Source organism: Ranitomeya variabilis, chromosome 8 (genome assembly GCF_051348905.1).
Source record: "Ranitomeya variabilis isolate aRanVar5 chromosome 8, aRanVar5.hap1, whole genome shotgun sequence".
Taxonomy (NCBI): domain Eukaryota; kingdom Metazoa; phylum Chordata; class Amphibia; order Anura; family Dendrobatidae; genus Ranitomeya; species Ranitomeya variabilis.
The window spans coordinates 152439614-152456926 of NC_135239.1; the positions used below are offsets into that span (position 1 = coordinate 152439614).

Sequence of the window (17313 nt, forward strand, 5' to 3'; positions counted from 1 at the left end):
GAAATGTCTAGTGAACAGGATCATACATACACTGACGTGTATTTCTCTATATGAACACGGATCATAATTTCCCTTGACCTTTTATTAGCACATAAGTTACCCCCACATGGGCCGGGTTGTAGGATGGTCTCAGCGCTTCAGGATTTTATGAAATTCCCAAGATTAACAATATCTTCGCTCCTGATGATCGCACGAGTTCAAGATGCCAGCCATATTTTTTATCGGGATTTTACTTTTCCATGGATGGTAAACATGACATGGCTGGTGTCAACTAACTGGCCACTATTGATTTGAGACTTGTAGGTAGGTATCACAATTATGAAAAAATATGAACTTTCTTCCCTGAAGTTGAAAATGTATGTCCCATCAATATCGGATCTATACAAACCTCAATATTCACAACTTTCTACTGATTTACACCTGGCTAGTCACAAGTATAAAATTTCCATTGAATGGAACAATAGTTTCCTTTCACCTCAGGATTAGTGATGAGTGAGTGTACTCATTGCTCCCGAGCACGCTCGGGTGACCTCCGAGTATTTATGACTGCTCGGAGATTTATTTTTCATCACAGCAGCTGAATGATTTACAGCTACTAGCCTGCTTGATTACATGTGGGTATTCCCTAGCAACAACATGGTTAAATATTTTAAATAAAATACTATAAATAACTTCTATTACCCAGCCGGGTATTCTACTAAGTGCAAATTCTGAACAATAATTTAACTTTGCCTTTAAGGACGTATAAGCTGGATCCACTAAAGGATTATTATAAAACTCTAAGTATAAATTAACTTTTTCTTTATTTTTCTCCTCTAAGTGCAACATTTTCTTCTTACTCTCTGATTTGTCTTATGCAGGACCGCCTGTCTATCTGCCCAGGCCTACTGCCTCTTCTTTTAGTACAGAATCACTGAGCCATCTCTCTATGGCTCCTAGGAGGACTCACCCACTAACCCCTACGGGTTTACTTCCTGTCCTCAATCTTTTAACAACATTATCAAACATTTTCTATAACTGTCTAGCTAACTACATAATACTCCTATGTAAAACATTATGACTATTCACTTTCTTTTAAGGCAACATTATACATTAAGTGCAACTGGTGAACCTCCCCTTTAAGAGGGGACCAAGTCTCTTTGAGGTAGTGCAACTTCTCAAGTTGCAAGTCCGTGTACGGCAGGGACTCCTGTACTGTTTCCAGGAACAATTTCTTCGAAAAGAGTTCTTTTTCTTGTAAAACCAGTAGGGGGCACCCTTAATAGGGTGCAAACTATTTACATTACAGTTTGTGAACCATTCACCGTCCATGATTCGGTAGTCTTTGCAACAGGGGTGAACCAAAAAAGCAAAAAGGGAAATAAAAACAAAAATAAAAACAATAGGGATCCCGGGTAAACAAAGGGATCCCTTTAAGAATAACCATGGTCGGGTAGTAGTAGCAGAAGACACAGAAGACGAACAGTTAACTATATACAATTGCAGAGCATTAGTAGCTTACTCTGGTTCTGACGGTCTCCACCGGTGTTTTACCTGGCAGGTGGCCCTCTGCGGCCCAGGTAGGCTCGACTCCAAGTCCACTCCCGCTGCCAGGTGTACCCCATGGGCCCGGGTCTTCTGCACGACCAGGTCATGCGCCGCGATGAGTGTCTGCGTGGGCCGGTGGATGATGCTGGCGGAGGCAGTGGCTGCGGCAGCTGCTTCAGCGGCAAGCTCCTCCCCTTCGGTTCTGGATACCACCACGACGGCTGTACAGCGCTGCATGTCCCGGGCCCACCAGCTGCTCCCCTTCAGGTGCCGGCGATACGTCACCACGTCTCCAGGTTTCAGGAAGGACTTTGCACCATCTCCGCACAGGCAGGGCTCCACCTCGTCCCAGGTGATGCGGACTCTCAGGGCCGCTCCAATTTTCTGGACGAAGCCTTTCCCCTCCTGGGGCTGATAGACAATCACAACGCCCCATTTCGGCAGGGAGCCCTCCAGCAGCTCACCTCGCGCTTCCCGCTCTACTTCCCGCTGGAACTCCGCGATCAGATGGTTCCTATATTCTCCCCAAGGGAAGGGCCCGAGGTCATGCCCCCCCGGTGCTTTGGGGCCAGGCGGCGGGGACACTGGGGCACCAGTGGTCGCAGCGGCAGCCGGGTCTGGTGCGGAGGTGAGGCGACCTCCCTGGGGGTTGCAGCACTGAGTACCTTCGCTTGAGGTAACTCCTCTGGCGCCACTCCACTCTCCTGAGGGAGGCGTACGGACTGGGGACCGTTCAGGTACAGGATGCCCCATCGTCTGCTCCCATGGATCCAAATCATCCAGCAGGGGCAGGTTGGGGTAATCCTCCGATGACGGGGGTCGGTGCGGGGCCATCCTTTTCCTTAGGCCTTCTCTGGTCTCCAGTCCAATCTCATCTGAGTCATAGTTTCATTTCTTCGGTCTCCGCCCGCCATAGAAGATCAAGAGGCGGGTCTCCACTGCTGATGGACACGTCCTCAGGATACAGAAATATTTAGACTGGGCGGCCATCATCTTTCGCGCTCTCCAGCTCATGTACGCCCACTCCACGCCCTTCTTCTTCTCCTGCGCTCCTCGCAGGGCTGCAATGGCGGCAGTTTTGGCGGGCATTTTGGCGGCAAGTGACAATACACAGTCTTTGCGATAAATCACAGTTCAAGCACAATTCAGACACAGTTCCAAGGCACACATGACCTGATTCTTCAGGCTTAAGTAGATCCTGTTCGTGATGCCAAGTTTGGAGCGCCCCCAGACGCAGGGCCGCGGGGTACTCGGTACCGGGCCTCTCTGTCTCAGTTCTGGGGTTGTCACGGTGGCTAGACCCGGCCCGTGACCCTGCTAAGGGGCGTCCAATGAAAGGTGTGATGATGGTGCGTGGTGTAGGTCGCGGTGAATAATGAGGACACAGGATTGCAGTCTCTTTACCTCTTTACTGAAGGCTTCAGGATCCTCAATCCAGAGTACTGTTAACAGGGCTGGCTGAGACCGGCCGGTCCGAAGGCACCTCCAGAGTTCCCTTTGCAGGTGGAAGTCTGTGCCTACCTTCTAGCGCCTGTGTGTTGTAGTACTTCCCTGCTGAGCACCACGGGATAGTCCTCACAACTGTTGTGTCTGTTTCTGATGTTCTTTCTCACAACTTATATCTGTTCTGATGTTCTTCTCCGTCCCCCAGATGATATGGCTAGGACGCACCCGTATGACGGGTAGGCCTGGAGTTCTTCTGGGACCCTAGTGATGCCCCTCTCTGTTATGACCCCAATGGCGAGGGTCTCAGAGGAACGTGGAAGTCTGCAGAATACAAAAATCCAGCTCATAGGGCAGTGGTAACTGGGTTGACCATATATCTACTCCTAACGCCAACACTAGAAGTAGCCGGGGATCATTCCTACGTTGATTCTAGATGACACGCGCCAGCCGGAGAATCTAGCTACCCCTAGTAGAGGAAAACAAAGACCTTTCTTGCCTCCAGAGAAGGGGACCCCAAAGCTGGATAGAAGCCCCCCACAAATAATGACGGTGAGGTAAGAGGAAATGACAAACACAGAAATGAACCAGGTTTAGCACAGAGAGGCCCGCTTACTGATAGCAGAATAAAGAAAGGTAACTTATATGGTCAACAAAAACCCTATCAAAATCCACACTGGAAATTCAAGAACCCCCGAACCGTCTAACGGTCCGGGGGGAGAACACCAGCCCCCTAGAGCTTCCAGCAAAGGTCAGGATATAGAATTTGGAACAAGCTGGACAAAAATGCAAAACCAAAACAAATAGCAAAAAGCAAAAGGCAGACTTAGCTGATATAACTGGAACCAGGATCAGTAGACAAGAGCACAGCAGACTAGCTCTGATAACTACGTTGCCAGGCATTGAACTGAAGGTCCAGGGAGCTTATATAGCAACACCCCTAACTAACGACCCAGGTGCGGATAAAAGGAATGACAGAAAAACCAGAGTCAAAAAACTAGTAACCACTAGAGGGAGCAAAAAGCAAATTCACAACAGTACCCCCCCCTTAGTGAGGGGTCACCGAACCCTCACCACGACCACCAGGGCGATCAGGATGAGCGGCATGAAAGGCACGAACTAAATCGGCCGCATGAACATCAGAGGCGACCACCCAGGAATTATCCTCCTGACCATAGCCCTTCCACTTGACCAGGTACTGAAGCCTCCGCCTGGAGAGGCGAGAATCCAAGATCTTCTCCACCACGTACTCCAACTCGCCCTCAACCAACACCGGAGCAGGAGGCTCAGCAGAAGGAACTATAGGCACAATGTACCGCCGCAACAAGGACCTATGAAATACATTGTGAATAGCAAACGACACAGGAAGATCCAGACGAAAAGATACAGGATTAAGGATTTCCAATATCTTGTAAGGCCCAATAAAACGAGGTTTAAATTTGGGAGAGGAGACCTTCATAGGAACAAAGCGGGAAGAAAGCCACACCAAATCCCCAACGCGTAGTCGGGGACCCACACCGCGGCGGCGGTTGGCAAAGCGCTGAGCCTTCTCCTGTGACAACTTCAAGTTGTCCACCACATGATTCCAGATCTGCTGCAACCTATCCACCACAGAATCCACCCCAGGACAGTCAGAAGGCTCCACATGACCCGAAGAAAAGCGAGGATGGAAACCAGAGTTGCAGAAAAAAGGCGAAACCAAGGTGGCGGAACTAGCCCGATTATTAAGGGCAAACTCAGCCAACGGCAAGAATGTCACCCAATCGTCCTGATCAGCAGAGACAAAACACCTCAAATAAGCCTCCAAAGTCTGATTGGTTCGCTCCGTCTGTCCATTAGTCTGAGGATGGAAAGCAGACGAAAACGACAAATCAATGCCCATCCTACTACAAAAGGATCGCCAGAACCTGGAAACGAACTGGGATCCTCTGTCTGACACAATATTCTCAGGGATGCCGTGCAAACGAACCACGTTCTGGAAAAACACAGGAACCAGATCGGAAGAGGAAGGCAGCTTAGGCAAAGGAACCAAATGGACCATCTTGGAGAAGCGATCACATATCACCCAGATAACGGACATGCCCTGAGATAGCGGAAGATCAGAAATGAAATCCATGGAGATATGTGTCCAAGGTCTCTTCGGGACAGGCAAGGGCAAGAGCAAACCGCTGGCACGAGAACAGCAAGGCTTAGCTCGAGCACAAGTCCCACAGGACTGCACAAATGACCGCACATCCCTTGACAAGGAAGGCCACCAAAAGGACCTGGCCACCAGATCTCTGGTGCCAAAAATTCCCGGGTGACCTGCCAACACCGAGGAATGAACCTCGGAAATGACTCTGCTGGTCCACTTATCCGGGACAAACAGTCTGTCAGGTGGACAAGACTCAGGCCTATCAGCCTGAAATCTCTGCAACACACGTCGCAGATCCGGAGAAATAGCTGACAAGATAACTCCATCTTTAAGAATACCAACAGGATCAGCGACTCCAGGAGCATCAGGCACAAAGCTCCTAGAAAGAGCATCGGCCTTCACATTCTTTGAACCTGGTAAATACGAGACAACAAAATCAAAGCGGGAGAAAAACAATGACCAGCGGGCCTGTCTCGGATTAAGGCGTTTAGCAGACTCGAGATACATCAGATTTTTGTGATCAGTCAAGACCACCACACGATGCTTAGCACCCTCGAGCCAATGACGCCACTCCTCAAATGCCCATTTCATGGCCAACAACTCCCGATTGCCCACATCATAATTTCGCTCGGCAGGCGAAAATTTCCTAGAGAAAAAGGCACAAGGCTTCATAACAGAGCAACCAGGGCCTCTCTGCGACAAAACGGCCCCTGCCCCAATCTCCGAAGCATCCACCTCAACCTGAAAGGGAAGTGAGACGTCAGGCTGGCACAAAACAGGCGCCGAAGTAAACCGGCGTTTCAACTCCTGGAAAGCCTCCACGGCAGCAGGAGCCCAGTTAGCTACATCGGAGCCCTTCTTGGTCATATCCGTCAAAGGTTTCACAATGCTAGAAAAATTAGCGATAAAACGACGGTAGAAGTTAGCAAAGCCCAAGAACTTCTGAAGACTCTTAACTGACGAGGGCTGAGTCCAATCAAGAATAGCTCGGACCTTGACTGGGTCCATCTCCACAGCAGAAGGGGAAAAAATGAACCCCAAAAAGGGAACCTTCTGTACACCAAAGAGACACTTTGAGCCCTTGACAAACAAAGAATTTTCACGCAAAATTTTAAAGACCAACCTGACCTGCTCCACATGCGAATCCCAATTATCAGAAAAAACCAAAATATCATCCAGATAAACAATCAAAAATTTATCCAGATACTTCCGGAAAATGTCATGCATAAAGGACTGAAAAACTGAAGGCGCATTGGAGAGCCCAAAAGGCATCACCAAGTACTCAAAATGACCTTCGGGCGTATTGAATGCGGTTTTCCATTCATCACCTTGCTTAATGCGCACAAGGTTGTACGCACCACGAAGGTCTATCTTGGTGAACCACTTGGCACCCTTAATCCGGGCAAACAAGTCAGACAACAGCGGTAAAGGATACTGAAATTTGACAGTGATCTTATTTAAAAGCCGATAATCAATACAAGGTCTCAAAGATCCGTCCTTTTTAGCCACAAAAAAGAATCCCGCACCAAGAGGGGAAGAAGACGGACGAATATGTCCTTTTTCCAGAGACTCCTTGATATATGAACGCATAGCGGTATGTTCAGGTACCGACAGATTAAACAGTCTTCCCTTAGGAAATTTACTGCCTGGGATCAAATCTATAGCACAGTCACAGTCCCTATGAGGAGGCAGTGCACTGGACTCAGACTCACTGAAGACATCCTGATAATCAGACAAATACTCCGGAACTTCCGAAGGCGTAGAAGAAGCAATAGACACAGGCAGGGAATCCTCATGAATACCACGACAGCCCCAACTTGAGACTGACATAGCCTTCCAGTCCAGGACTGGATTATGGGTCTGTAACCATGGCAGCCCTAAAACGACCAAATCATGCATTTTATGTAAAACCAGGAAACGTATCACCTCGCGGTGTTCAGGAGTCATGCACATGGTAACCTGAGTCCAATACTGCGGTTTATTTGCTGCCAATGGTGTAGCATCAATACCCCTAAGAGGAATAGGATTTTCTAATGGTTCAAGAGTAAATCCACAGCGCTTAGCAAATGAGAGATCCATGAGACTCAGGGCAGCACCTGAATCTACAAACGCCATGACAGGATAAGATGACAGTGAGCAAATCAAAGTTACAGACAGAATAAATTTAGGTTGCAAATTACCAACGGTGACAGGACTAACAACCTTAGCTATACGTTTAGAGCATGCTGAGATAACATGTGTAGAATCACCACAGTAGTAGCACAAGCCATTCCGGCGTCTATGAATTTTCCGCTCATTTCTAGTCAGGATTCTATCACATTGCATTAAATCAGGTGTCTGTTCAGACAACACCATGAGGGAATTTGCGGTTTTTCTATCACATTGCACCGAATTAGGTGTCTGTTCAGACAACACCATGAGGGAATTTGCGGTTTTGCGCTCCCGCAACCGCCGGTCAATTTGAATAGCCAGTGCCATAGTATCATTCAGACCTGTGGGAATGGGAAAACCCACCATAACATTCTTAATGGCTTCAGAAAGGCCATTTCTAAAATTAGCGGCCAGTGCACACTCGTTCCAATGTGTCAGCACGGACCATTTCCGAAATTTTTGGCAATACACTTCAGCCTCGTCCTGCCCCTGAGACATAGCCAGCAAGGCCTTTTCTGCCTGAATCTCAAGATTGGGTTCCTCATAAAGTAAACCGAGCGCCAGAAAAAATGCATCAAGATCAGCCAATGCCGGATCTCCTGGCGCCAGCGAAAAAGCCCAATCCTGAGGGTCGCCCCGTAAGAACGAAATAACAATTTTTACTTGCTGAGCAGAATCTCCTGATGAACAGGGTCTCAGGGACAAAAACAATTTACAATTATTCACGAAATTCCTAAACTTAAACCTGTCTCCGGAAAACAGTTCAGGAATCGGTATTTTAGGTTCTGACCTAGGATTTCTGATAACATAGTCTTGTATGCCCTGCACACGAGTAGCCAGCTGGTCCACACTTGTAATCAAGGTCTGGACATTCATGTCTGCAGCAAGCATAGCCACTCTGAGGTAAAGGGGAAGGAGAAAAAAAAAACTCAGAATCTTCTTTCTTATAATCCCTCTTCTGCAATGCATTAAACATTTAATACTGGCCTGGCAAACTGTTATGACCCCAATGGCGAGGGTCTCAGAGGAACGTGGAAGTCTGCAGAATACAAAAATCCAGCTCATAGGGCAGTGGTAACTGGGTTGACCATATATCTACTCCTAACGCCAACACTAGAAGTAGCCGGGGATCATTCCTACGTTGATTCTAGATGACACGCGCCAGCCGGAGAATCTAGCTACCCCTAGTAGAGGAAAACAAAGACCTTTCTTGCCTCCAGAGAAGGGGACCCCAAAGCTGGATAGAAGCCCCCCACAAATAATGACGGTGAGGTAAGAGGAAATGACAAACACAGAAATGAACCAGGTTTAGCACAGAGAGGCCCGCTTACTGATAGCAGAATAAAGAAAGGTAACTTATATGGTCAACAAAAACCCTATCAAAATCCACACTGGAAATTCAAGAACCCCCGAACCGTCTAACGGTCCGGGGGGAGAACACCAGCCCCCTAGAGCTTCCAGCAAAGGTCAGGATATAGAATTTGGAACAAGCTGGACAAAAATGCAAAACCAAAACAAATAGCAAAAAGCAAAAGGCAGACTTAGCTGATATAACTGGAACCAGGATCAGTAGACAAGAGCACAGCAGACTAGCTCTGATAACTACGTTGCCAGGCATTGAACTGAAGGTCCAGGGAGCTTATATAGCAACACCCCTAACTAACGACCCAGGTGCGGATAAAAGGAATGACAGAAAAACCAGAGTCAAAAAACTAGTAACCACTAGAGGGAGCAAAAAGCAAATTCACAACACCTCTCCCACAGTTGCCCCCTATGTCTGCTTAGGTGATTTAGGTGAGACAGCCAACCTATAATTAACTGTCCTGCCTTTGGTTTGAAGTAATGCTTGGAGCCCAATACTTCCTCGGCGTTCCGGCCACCGGCTACGCGCCTCAGTAGGATGTTGCCTCGATCTTACGGCACGACTCCTACTGGTGTTATCTCCTTTTTGCTGTGATCTCGTTTCTCACTCTTCACAATAAACCTCGCTTCTTGTCCTTTCTTGAGATACCGCCGCAATGTAGTGCAGGCGCGGTTCCTTAACGCTCTGTCTTGTTCGCTAGGCCTCTGTCAGGATCCCACCCCTGACAGGGACCCCCCTGAATCTTTCCCCTGCAACACCCCCTGCCACAGGATGTTGCCTGATTCCAACCCAGTCAGCTTCTAACTAACCTCCTATCCAACCCCCAGTTTTACCAGATTGTGAGGAGTGGCCTAATACATAGCACCCTTAGCTCTCCCTGGAGGCCAGACTGTGAAGTGTATTGGTGTCTGTGATACCTGGTCAGGTGAACTCCTTCAGTGCCATCAGACGTACCATCACTCCCCTTAGCGGCGGAGCATCAGTACTGCAACAACCAGGACTCTGGGGCGCTGCAACAACAACAAGTGATTTCCTAATTCTTCCAGAAAGAGTCTTCGTTTATGCAGTTTACTGACGTTCCAATCAGGTTTATTTCACACCATAAAACAAATGCATCATAGACAGATACATCAATGTTATAAAATAAATCCATTGGCCACCGATTGGTTTTACGTTTGCTTGTGTACGTAGCTATTAGTTGATCTCGTGCATCAACTGCCCCTTTGGTGGAATTATAATCTAATATCATCTGTGGCTTTTTGTCATCTTGACTGCTTACTGCATTGTGGTGGTGCATCATGCTCATCAGAATGAACGGTTTATTTCTGTGGGGAATGTGAGGAACCACTGTTGTATCTCTAGGAAAGTAAAACGTTGAACTATGAACAGTCTTTTACCAAGGATACCTTCTGGCAGTTGGCTTGCTTCTCCTTACAGTGCCCAGCATTGTAAGCTTTCATTTTAATCATCAGCCGCCCCAGCTGGCTCGATGTAAAAAGGTTGTAACATTGTCATGTTTTGTAACTCCTAGTCCATACATCAAATCTGAAATAACTCGCATTCCCTGATTCTTTTCAGGTTGTTCTCCAGGCTTTTTTCCTGCATGTTCCCGAGCGTTTAGGCCATGTTCACACAGTGCGTTTTTTACCGCGGAACCGCAGCGGTTTTGCCGCTGCGGTTCCGCAGCTTTTTTCCATGCAGGGTACAGTACATTGTACCCTATGGAAAACAGGAACCACTGTGCACATGATCCTGAATAAAAAAAAAAAAGCCGCGCTGAATAGCTGCGGGAAAAAAGAAGGAGCATGTCACTTCTTTGTCCGAAACAGCAGCGGTTCTGCACCCATAGACCTCCATTGTGAGGTCAAACCCGCAGTAAAACCCGCAGATCAAAAATATATCTGCGGGTTTTATTGCGGTTTGTGGTGCAGAACCGCTGCAGCAGGAAGTGCGGGGAAGCGGCCGGAAGTGCGTGGGCGGAAGTGCTTGGGCGGAGAGACATGGAGGCATACCGTCGCATGGGGATCGCTGTCGGCTGTTTGATTGATTTGGTATGTGTGTGTGTGTGTGTGTGTGTATGTGTGTGTGTCCCCATGCGACGCTAGTGCCACCATTATGCTAAGTCGCCGTATGGGACTACTACTCCCATCCGGTATTAGGATGGGAGAGTTGTCCCTGTGTCCGGCGACTTAGCACAGTTGTAAAGTTACACAAAACACACACAATACACATACATGACACACAGTACAGTACATACAACACATAACATAGAGTATATACTCACCAACAGCACACTGGTAGGCGAAGCCCTCGATCCTCCAGGAAAAAATCCCAAAATAAAAAATCAAATTCATACTCCCCGTCCGCAGAATCCATAAAACGAGTGTCCCACGCCGATCGGCTGCTCTCCGGCGATACACTGCCAGGAGCGAAGCTCCTAGCAGTGTATCGCGTACTGTTCCGGAGTTCAATGACTCCGGCGTCTCGGTTAACGGCAGTACAGCTGCGTTGAACTTTCCCACGCAGCACTGCCGTTAAGCGAGAGTGCCGGGGTCAATGACCGCCGGTAAACTCGCTCGCGCATGCGCAGTGACACACCGACTGGAACTATGGCTCCTGTCAGTGTGTTGCAGCCGTGGAGAGCAGACATATCTCTGGATGTGTCTGTTCTCCATGGAAGATGTACTTAAATACGTGATACGTGGCACTTAAATACGTGGCACTTAAATACGTGATACGTGGTACTTAAATACGTGATACGTGGCACTTAAATACGTGACACTTAAATACGTGGCACTGAAATACGTGATACGTGGCACTTAAATACGTGGCACATAAATACGTGATACGTGGCACTTAAATACGTGGCACTTAAATACGTGATACGTGGCACTTAAATACGTGGCACTGAAATATGTGGCACTGAAATACGTGATACGTGGCACTTAAATACGTGATACGTGGTACTTAAGTACGTGATACGTGGCACTTAAATACGTGGCACATAAATACGTGATACGTGGCACTTAAATACGTGGCACTTAAATACGTGATACGTGGCACTTAAATACGTGATACGTAGTACTTAAATACGTGATACGTGGCACTGAAATACGTGGCACTGAAATACGTGGCAATGAAATACGTGGCACTGAAATACGTGGCACTGAAATACGTGATACGTGGCACTGAAATACGTGGCACTGAAATACGTGATACGTGGCACTGAAATACGTGGCACTTAAATACGTGGCACTGAAATACGTGGCAGTGAAATACGTGATACGTGGCACTTAAATACGTGGCACTTAAATACGTGGCACTGAAATACGTGATACGTGGCACTGAAATACGTGGCACTGAAATACGTGGCAATTAAATACGTGGCACTTAAATACGTGGCACTTAAAAACGTGGCACTGTAATACGTGGCACTTAAATACGTGGCACTTAAATACGTGGCACTTAAATACGTGGCACTGTAATACGTGGCACTTAAATACGTGGCACTTAAATACGTGGCACTTAGGCTACGTTCACATTTGCGTTGTGCGCCGCAGCGTCGGCGCAACGCACAACGCAAACAAAAACACAGCAAAACGCTGCGTTTTGCGCCGCATGCGTCCTTTTTTTGATTGATTTTGGACGCAGCAAAAATGCAACTTGCTGCGTCCTCTGCGTCCGGACGCGTGCGCCGCAGTGACGCATGCGGCGCAAAACGCAAGTGCGACGCATGTCCATGCGCCCCCATGTTAAATATAGGGGCGCATGACGCATGCGGCGACGCTGCGGCGCCCGACGCTGCAGCGCAGACCGCAAATGTGAACGTAGACTTAAATAGCTGGATAGAGCTGGATCCGCGGGCTGTGATCTGGCCTACGCTCAGCACTCTGCGGAGCGCTGTCATTCAAAACACGTCCACTCATTTTGGTGTTTAGTCCCAAAATGGAGGATGGAAGAAGAAAAGGGTTGGACAAGGAAATTACATCATTTCTTTTTTTTTTTCCCCCCACTCCAGTTAAAGCTTTATTTGTGTCAAACACAGACAATCTGCAGAGAAAACTGCATAAAAAACCGCACTAAAAACCGCATCAAAAAACACACCAAAAAACGCACCAAAAACGCACCAAAACGCACCAAAAACCGCACCTGCGTTTTCTGCCAAGAGCTGCGGTTTTTAGTCCTGAAAAAAAAAGGATTGAAATCAGGAACGTGTGAACATACCCTTAGAGGGTTTGACCTGCTGCTGTCACAAAGTGTCCATATCTTGATGCTGTACTTTGCTGCCTTACTCTGTATACTGTATATTGATGCCGTACTTTGCTGCCTTAGGCTATGTGCACACTTTGCGGTGTGCTCTGCGGGTTCTCCCGCAGCGGAATTGAGAAATCTGCAGGGCAAAACCGCTGCGGTTATCCCTGCAGATTTATCGCGGTTTGTTCCGCGGTTTCCGCTGCGGGATTACTGCTGTACTATTGATGCTGCATATGCAGCAATATGCAGCATCAATAGTAATGTAAAAAATAATAAAAATTGGCTATACTCACCCTCTGACGTTGCGATCTCCTCAGCGCTGCAAGCGGCTGTGCCGACAAGGACCTTCGTGACGTCACGGTCATGTGACCGCGGCGTCATCACGGTCATGTGACCGCTACGTCACCACAGGTCCTGTTCGGCACAGCAACTGAGACCGGACGCCGCGGGCAGCGCTGAGAGGTGAGTATAGCATTATTTTTTATTTTAATTCTTTTTTTTACACCCAAATATGCTTCCCAGGGCCTGGAGGAGAGTCTCCTCTCCTCCACCCTGGGTACCACCCGCACATTAACCGCTTACTTCCCGCAACGTGGGCACAGCCCCATGCGGGAAGTAAGCGGTTCAATGCATTCCTATGGGTGCAGAATCGCAGCGATTCTGCACAAAGAAGTGACATGCTGCGGGTTGTAAACCGCTGCGTTTCTGCGCGGTTTTTCCCGCAGCATGTGCACTGCGGTTTGCGGTTTCCATAGGGTTTACATGTTAATGTAAACGCTATGGAAACTGCTGCGGACCCGCAGCATCAAAATCGCGGCGGTTCCGCGGTAAAAACCGCAAAGTGTGAACATGGCCTTAGGGTACGTTCACACAGGACTTTTTTGCTGCTTTTTTTTGCTGCTTTTTTTATGCTAATTTAGGTGCGTTTTTTTGGTGCGTATTTGGTGCATTTTTTGGGTACGTTCACACAGGACTTTTTTGCTGCAGATTTTTGCTGCAGTTTTTTTTTTATGCCAATTTTCAGCTGGACACCTCACAATGGCTCTTCACACCTCACAATGGCTCTTCACACCTTACTACCAGGAACTCCCTCACAATAGATCACAATCAGGACACCTCACAATGGCTCTTCACACCTCACAATGGCTCACAATGGCTCTTCACACCTCACTAACCACACCCCTAAGCTCTTGGCTGTGAGATCCCTTGCTGCTGGCCATGATTTTCTGCACAAAAAACGCAGCAAATAATGCTACATGCGTTTTTTCAGCGTTTTTGCAGCGTTTTTTTCATCACCCATTCAAGTCAATGGGTGAAAAAACGCTGCAAAAACGCAGCAAAAACGCTGAAAGAAGTGACATGCCCTATGTCCAAAAAAAGCAGCAAAGCAGAAAATACTGATCAAACAAAAAACCAACGTGTGTGCATGAGATTTCTGAAATCTCATAGGCTTTACTGGTACTGTAAAAAGCAGCTGAAAATTAGCATAAAAAAAGCAGCAAAAAAAAGCAGCAAAAAAGTCCTGTGTGAACGTACCCTTACTCTGTATACTGTATATTGATGCCGTACTTTGCTGGCTTAGGGTACGTTCACACAGGACTTTTTTGCTGCTTTTTTTTGCTGCTTTTTTTATGCTAATTTTCAGCTGCTTATAGGTGCGTTTTTGGTGCGTTTTTAGTGCGTTTTTGGTGCGGTTTTTCATGCGTTTTTTTGTGGTATATGGTGAATCAAACATGTTTGATGACTACACCAAAGACACTCAGTTAGTACTCAAGCACGCTCACATAACACGTTATCAGAGCACGTTCACATCACTAGTATTTACCTACTACCTGGTCATTTAATTTGTTAGAAAAGGACATATGTTAAGTTTTTTATTTACCAATCTCCCAGTGGAGCTTAGCATCGCCTTCATCCCAGCGGGGGAACAATTTACGGCAGATTACATGCCATGCATCTGCCTTTTTTTGACGATCACTGTAGTTTGGGCAAGCTAAATCCCAAATTACAGGCATTGTTTCCACCTTGCAAAAATAAATGAAAAAGTAATTACCAAATGCTAGATGAAATGAAGCCAACATTCATGACAAGGAAGATACAGACATACACATGCAGAACACATGAACATGTACATAACAGCACATGAGCATCGCAAAGTGTACCATTGCAAACAATCGGATAGATAGATATATCACAAATTTAAAAAAATATTACCTCCATGATTAGTTGGGAAACATTAATGCCCATCCTCCTATACCAAGACATGGCTAACACCTCACTACCAGAAACTCCCTCACAATAGATCACAATCAGGACACCTCACAATGGCTCACAATGGCTCTTCACACCTCACTACCAGGAACTCCCTCACAATAGATCACAATCAGGACACCTCACAATGGCTCCTCACACCTCACAATGGCTCACAATGGCTCTTCACACCTCACTACCAGAAACTCCCTCACAATACATCACTATCAGGACACCTCACAATGACTCACAATGGCTCTTCACACCTCACTAACCACACCCCTAAGCTCTTGGCTGTGAGATCCCTTCCTGCTGGCCATGATTTTCTGCACAAAAAAAGCAGCAAATAATGCTACATGCGTTTTTTCAGCGTTTTTACAGCGTTTTTTTCATCACCCATTCAAGTCAATGGGTGAAAAAACGCTGCAAAAACGCAGCAAAAACGCTGAAAGAAGTGACATGCCCTATGTCCAAAAAAAGCAGCAAAGCAGAAAAAACTGATCAAACAAAAAACCAACGTGTGTGCATGAGATTTCTGAAATCTCATAGGCTTTACTGGTACTGTAAAAAGCAGCTGAAAATTAGCATAAAAAAAAGCAGCAAAAAAAAGCAGCAAAAAAGTCCTGTGTGAACGTACCCTTAGGGCTGTCCCACACGTCCAGATAATTCCGGTACCGGAATAAATCGGTACCGGAGTTATCCGTGTCCGTGTGCCTGGGAACTCACGGAGGCCATACCTGCGGCACACGTGTGCCGCCCGTATGGCGAGTGGGTACCACACGGAGCGTGTGGTACCCACTCTGCATGGTGCTGAAGCTGCGATTCATATCCTCTCTGCAGTAGCGTTTGCTGCAGAGAAAATATGAAGAATAGTGTTAAAAATAAAGATTTAGGTGTCCGCCGCCCCCCCACCCCCTGTGCGCCCCCCCGCTGGTCAGAAAATACTTACCCGGGTCCCCCGTCGGCTGTCGCTCCTTCTTGGTCTTGCCGCGGCTTCTCCTGCATGCGGTCACGTGGGCCCGATCATTTACAGTCATGAATATGTGGCTCCACCTCCCATAGGGGCGGAGCCGACTATTCATGATTGTAATTGATCGGCCCCACGTGACCGCATACAGTAGGAGGCGCGGCCAGACCAGGAAGGAGCGAGGGAGCGGCTAAGTATTTTCTGACCAGCGGGGGGGCGCACAGGGGGTGGGAGGGCGGCGGACACCTAAATCTTTATTTTTAACACTATTCTTCATATTTTCTCTATAGCAAACGCTGCTACAGGGAAGATATGAATACCGGCTTCAGCACCATGTGGGGGGGACAGCGCTTACTGTAGCGCTGTCTCCTGCACGCACACGGACCCCAGACGGAGAATGTCCGTGTGAGGTGCGTGTTTTACGCGGACCCATTGACTCTATTGGGTCCGTGTAAAACGTGCGCTCCCACGAACACTGACATGTCTCCGTGTTTGGCACACGGAGACACGGTCCGCAAAAAATCAATGACATCTGCACAGATGCATTGATTTTTATGGGTCTACGTGTGTCAGTGTCTCCGGTACGTGAGGAAACTGTCACCTCACGTACCGGAGCCACTGACGTGTGAAACCGGCCTTACTCGGTATATATTGTATGAACGGGCACCTACAACGGAATGATGCCAGTTGTTCATCCACAGGGACATTTTCACCAGTATTGTATAATTTGGGGAGTATCTCTATCCATTTATCCCAGACTTCTCTAATAGTGGCTAGTTAGAGAACTATCTGATTATAGTACAGGACAAATTTCCTGCCCGGGCAGAAGGCAGCAAGTTCCAAATGACATTTTTGTTTTTAGACTGAATTACTTGCATCAAAATAGTTGTCTGGGTATCAGGCTTCATCAGAATCATCTTCAGAATCAGAATTCAGGTAATCACTTTCCCCATCACTTATGTGGTCCTAATCTTCCGACACTTTCTCCAGTTGAATATCTTATTCAGAATCTGAGGCTTTTACAGTTCAGCTTCACTCAATGGACGTCTTCACTATATTTTTATCGAACTTTCCAAATAATGGACACTCGTGACTTTCACAGGGTAAAATCAGCATTGTGGAATAAAATTGCACTATATAAATAAATAACAATAATAATAATAAAATCGCAGCAAACACTAACCAGTTTAGCAACAATAAGTGCTTATATACTACAGAGCAGCA

The 17313-nt window shown here is 47.2% G+C and overlaps 1 protein-coding gene and 1 long non-coding RNA gene across 3 annotated transcripts in view; one reads left to right on the top strand and one right to left on the bottom strand.

The window, feature by feature from the left end:
* LOC143788481 (uncharacterized) overlaps window positions 1-17313 on the top strand; it is an 88888-nt gene that overhangs the window by 4691 nt on the left and 66884 nt on the right. The window lies entirely within an intron of this gene.
* On the bottom strand, window positions 14583-15683 carry LOC143787721 (uncharacterized). Its single transcript, XR_013218446.1, has 3 exons — window positions 15389-15683; window positions 15087-15314; window positions 14583-14896 (listed from the first exon to the last, which is right to left on the bottom strand). It is a non-coding gene; the product is annotated as an uncharacterized LOC143787721 (long non-coding RNA).